This window comes from Vicia villosa, unplaced genomic scaffold (genome assembly GCF_029867415.1).
Source record: "Vicia villosa cultivar HV-30 ecotype Madison, WI unplaced genomic scaffold, Vvil1.0 ctg.003334F_1_1, whole genome shotgun sequence".
NCBI classification, from domain to species: Eukaryota; Viridiplantae; Streptophyta; class Magnoliopsida; order Fabales; family Fabaceae; genus Vicia; species Vicia villosa.
In genome coordinates, this window is record NW_026706180.1 from 48,648 (window position 1) to 54,647 (window position 6,000).

Consider the following 6,000-nt stretch of genomic DNA (forward strand, 5'->3'; position numbering starts at 1 on the left):
ACTTAGATGATTAGGGTTTATTCAAAAAATATTTACAAGTGATTAGGTTAAAAATTAAATGAAAAAAAACAATATTTAAAGTATTAAAAATACTTAAAAATAAGTCATTTTAAACCTATTTAAAAATGTATCAAATAAATATTTTTTGATGATTTTTTTTGGTATTCATAAAATATGTACATAAAATAATAAGTGTGTAAAAAATGAATAAAAAATGAGTTCATTTGATTGGTTAAATTAATGGTTGAAGTTGTGAAGAAAATGAAGAGAAATAGTGATAAAAAAGAAGGGTTTGGTCCCATAGGGACTTGAACTCGTGACCCTGAGGTCACTACTCAAAACAAAAGCCAACTGAGCCACGCTCGTGGCTTGTAATATACACGCGTTGAATTAATTATATTTTAAATCAATTTCCAGAAATCCTTTGAACCAAAAACGCGCCAAGAACAACCCTCCAACTGAAATTTGAAAATCTCTAAAACTGTGTTGTTTTGATCAAGCAAAGGGTCTATCTCACTCGGTTTTTCACAAGGAACATGATGGTGATCTCAGAATTCATTTATTTTTGCTCTAAAGGGGTCAATTTTCGCATGAACATGAAGAACCCTAGAACTGAAATTCAATGTGAAATCGTGTATGTGCAAGTTATGATGCAATTGATTGAGGGTTAATGATCCTCATAGGTGCAGAAACAAGATGGTATGCTCACATTTCATTTATGATGCGTGGAAGTATGAATTTGAAGTTCATGAGCACTTACCTTAAAAACGGCACAACTGAGAATCGAATTCTTGCTTGGAGGTGTTACAGAAGTTGTTTGATGATCTGGATAGCTTCAATGAACCTTATGGAAGGTGTCTGGATGCTTGGAACCATCTGAATTCATCTGGGCATGGCCATGGTACCCGATCTGCATAAGCTTCAAGAGTGAATCGAATTTGATGATTCTGAGGTTATTGGCTATATGTGATGGATTGGATAGTTCATATGTGATATATGGGTGATGTTAGAAGTGGTAGTTTGGACAGAATTGAGCCTGAACAAAAATTGGCATGATAAGTCTCATGTTATGCATATTTGGAGGTGAGATGATGATTTTGAGTTTTCAGGTGTTTTGGGGTGTATGAGTGATTCAGACACATCATATATGACATTTAGAAGTTGTGGGAAGCATCACTTTGTTCAGAACTTGCAAGGTTTGGAGGTTGAGTTTTCTACCTCACTTTGAAACACATGACTTGTAATTCAAGAAAGAAGAGAGAAAACCTATAATTGTGAGGTTTTGGTGTGATTTGCAATGAAGTTTGGACCTCTATTTATAGGCCAAGAGTTCTGAATGCAGAGCTTTGCAACTTGATCAAAGTTTGATGATTTGGCTTAAGAGATAAAAAGGAATCTTTTACATTTAATGCAAAATGGTTAAAGTGACCAAACCATGGTTAAAACTCAAGCTTCTTATCCTCTTCCATTCTGATCTCAAATCAGAGAAAATATCTTCAATTATTGCCTCTTTGCATCATTACTTGGATTATAGGCAATGTAGTCTTGAAACTTAGTGAAAAATGGTGAAAATTCAAGTGAAAATGATCACTAAATGCATAATTCAAAACCATAGCTACACTCCATATTTTTTCATGCTCTTGGACATTTTGGAAAGCTCATGTTACACACTTCAAAAGCCTAGTTGAAAGTTTCTTCAAGACCTTTAAGGAAATGGGTGAAAAAGATCCATGAACTTTGAAGAAAATGAAGTTTTAAGTGAAATTTTCATAAGATGCCAACTTTGAAGCTCCATATCTCTTAAATGGTTGATCTTATGGAAAAAAATTATATGTGTCAAAGTTGTTTATTGGATCAAAATCTACAACTTTCATGTTGGAAGTTTTTTTCAGTTTGTAGGTGAAATTTTGAGAAATTCCCTTTCAAAGTTTGGAAAAAACCATGAAAAACACTTAGAAATTTTTCTAAGTATGGAAAGTCAAACTTTGACTTTTTGATTCTTGATTGATTTTCTTGATTTCTCTTGATCAAATGACTTCATATATCATATATTGATGATTTAAAACTTCAAAAGTCATGGTTGACCCAATTTCCCCAAAAGTCAATGGTGATCTTGTACAGTTGACTTTTTCAGACGAATCGCGTTTCTGGAGTTTTCAAATGAAACAGGCTATCCTCACCATATGAATGGTATGAATGGATCATATTGAAGCATTATAGGATATTAAGCCATGGTTTGAGTTGTGACACCATGTCCTGATTAAAAAGTCAGTTGTTCAGTGAATTAGGTCAAAAACCCTAATTGTCGACCAGATGAAATTGATGACTGTAGGTCTTGAATTGAGATGTAATTTCCATTGGATGTTATCATAGGGATTATTTGAGGATGATTGAAACCTTTGATTGGATTCCTGGGGATTTTTAGGGTTTCCCAAATGTGATCCCTGATTTCAGTCCCTGATAGTTCAAAACCCTGATCTGAGGTCAATCCTTGTGTAGGAGATGTCTTGAGCTAATGGATTAGGTCAAAATGATGCACTTGGGGTCTTGAGGTCATGTCCCAAGTCATTAGGTCAAATTCTGAGCAAAAGTCAGGAGTATGCTATCTTCAGTCAAAACCCTAATCTGGTTGGTTCAGAGCCTTTGAGCTTGTTGAAATGAATCTCTGAGGACCAAATGTTGATTGTTGATGAAGATGATTCATTTAAGATGAGGGGAGAACAAAACCCTAATTGACTGTTTCTTGCACTGATGAGTGGTTTCTTGATTAAATCCCTGCTGAGTCACAAGTAGCAAACACAAGCTATGCAATTTGTTAGAGATGCAGATGATGCATATGCAATGATATGAGGTGGTATCTTAGGTCAAAAATTGGGGTATGACACTCTACGGGAACCTTCTCTGTGTCAATGTGTTTGTGTTTGTTGCTGAATGATTGGGAAATTTTCTCCTTTGTGTTAGGAGAACCTTCTCTGGGTTGTGTACCAGATCATGTCTTTCATGAGTCCTAAGTGGGAGAATGTTTGAAATGATCGTTTGCTTGAAATGATTGTTTGTTTGAATTGATTTTTTGTTTGAAATGATTGTTTGTTTATGGTGAGATAGGAGAAATACCTATCTATGAATATGAGCTATGTCTATGTATTGTCTGAAAGATTTGATTTTGAGCTGGCTTGAATGAGGCCCAAGCTTGAGGCTTTTGATTGATTTTATTGACTATGGAGGATGATTTTTACTGGGGATTGACTTGAATTAAGAAGTCTTTGTGTTCTGTACAAAGCCCAGAATTGAGGCTGACTCTAGTTGGAGAGTGTTTATTTGATGGATTTTATTTGGTGTTCTGTACAAAGCCCAGAATTGAGGCTGGCTCTTTATTAGGGAAGTTGTTATTTGATGCCTTGTATGAGGCCCAAGGTTGAGGCTGACTCTTTGGGGAGTTTTATTCTGTTGGAGGATTTATCTATTAAAAGACTGATTTTTTTTTGGAGGCTAACCCTTTACAGGGGTTTTGGATTTAAAGGAGTGATTTTTGGAGGCTTACCCTTTCCAGGGATTTTTGGCTTAGTTGGGGAAATTATCCTTTGAAAGAATGAATTTTTGGAGGCTAACCCTTTCCAGGGATTTTGGATTATAGCAGAAAGATTGTCTAATTGAGACTTCTTGTTTAAAGCCCAAGATTAAGGCTGACTCTGATTGAGGATAGACAACTATGGATCCTAGACTTTGCTAAGGAAGATTAATGAAGATAAGGGTGACAGAGACTGTCCATGTATCTCATTCAAAAAGGTGTACTCAATATGAGATTGAGACAATCTTGGCTTGTTTAAAAGTCTGGTTTGAAGAATGGATGAAACTCACCAGGGTAGGTTGAAAGGTGACTAAAGACCTGTTCCTATGTTTATAAGAAACCTGATGGGTCCTTGTATACAAGATCAAGAGGAAGCTGGAGATGCTTTTAAGAAGCCTGTGGGTCCTTGTACAAAGCCCAAGAGGAGGCTAATCGAGGATCATTGAGGGTCCTTGTTATAACACAAGAGAAAGTTATGTAGTTTTGAACTTATTTTGGCTTTAAGCAAATGGGTAAGAGGTTTCACCGGGAATAATTCCTCTTGGGTGGATGTGTCCTATTTTTTGGATTCTAAGGTTTTTCCAAGATGTTTCACCAGGAATAATTCACCTTGGGGGTTGAACTACAGATCTCTAGTTAGGAAAGAGCCTTCACCGGGACGACATTCTCAATCCTAGGTCATATTCCTATAATATATATATATATATATATATATATATATATATATATATATATATATATAGTTTAACTGTCCTAAGGTTTACACTCAGACGTAGTTCTAAATAATAAATAGTTTATATTTGACAATAATTTAAATGAAGACTGTAAATTGAAAGCTTATAAAGCCTAACCTGGATGGAGCGGAGGCCTTTGAAGATGTATGCACAAAGCCTTACCAACAGTTGATTGATAACAGTTTGAATATTTATGATAAACAGTTAAAGGGTTTTGAAAACAGAAGAAGTGAAGATGGACATAGGTCACATAGGTATCTGAAGAGTTTCACCGGGAATAATGCCCTTCAAATACCATAAGAATGTTTTGAAAACAGAAAGAGGATTTTGTAACTACAGTTTTTGAAAACAAACTATGAAAAGAAAAAGGTGTTGGGACTTAAACTCTATTAGAGGCCCAATAAAAATGATTTGACTGTTTAGGAGAAACCGTTGAATGATTAAAATGATTACTGTTGTGAAAACAATTGAGAAGATGCGAGGTTCTGTTGTTTGAAAACCTCGATCGTCTGTTTACTTTGAAGTTTGAAAACAGTTTGAATTTTGACAAAAGTCAACTTAATTAGAGTAAAGATAATATCTATACCTAATTAAGACCTTAATGATTAGGATTTTATAACTAATAATATTTATGAGATATTAGGTTTTGAAATTTCAATGAAAACATGTATTAAAATATATTTAAAACACTTAAAAACAATACCATTTTTAACCTAATAAAAATATATAAAATAAATAATATTTTTGTGATTTTTTTGATTATTCATAATATATATATATATATATATATATATATATATATATATATATATATATATTAATTTACAAGTGTGTGAAAAATGAAGTGAAAATGATTTAGTTTAATAGGTGAAATAATTGGATGAAGTTGTGAAGAAAATAAGTGAGAAAAGTGATAAAAAAATGATTTTGGCCCTAGGGAGGCTCGAACCCACGCCCTTGATGACCAACGTTCAAAACCTGGCCAACTGAGCTACGCGCTCAGTTTGTATAACATACGCAACGAATTGATTATATTTTAAAAATACCTAGGAGATTCAAATTTGCGCGCCACCATAGTCATCTTCTTCCTTGAGCTCGTGAGAATTCAAATTTCCAACTCTCTGGTTTCTCAACCAAATGGTATGATGTAAACATCAATTTTGCTCGTTTTTGGATGAGGAACGTGGTCATGGGTTCAGAATTAATTTATTCTAAGTGTAACTAACGAATTTCAGTATGAACACGAAGAACACGTAAACCCTAATTTTAAAATTAAATGATGCATAAGATGAATAAATGAATGATGATAGAGGGTTTTCAATCCTCTGATGATGATGAACAAACTGGTATCGAGATATACAAGAAAGATTACTTGAATAATTGAGTTGGAGTTTGAAATAATACCTCTAAAAATGGAGGTCATGAGCTTGATGGAAAACACCTGGGCTTTTATGAACGATCCTTAAAGCTTCCTTGGGACTCAGTGATGCTAACTGAATACTTATTGTGACTTGAATACCTCAGAATTGTTCTACCCGACCCCTTCGATTTGAGCTTCAAGTGAACATGGAGGTTGATGAATCTGTAGTTACAGATGAGCTGCGACCATCTGAATAGCTTCACCACACCCTAAGGAACATGTTTGGATGCTTGGATTTGCTTGACACCTTCTGAATTGCTCTATGGACCTCCAACTGC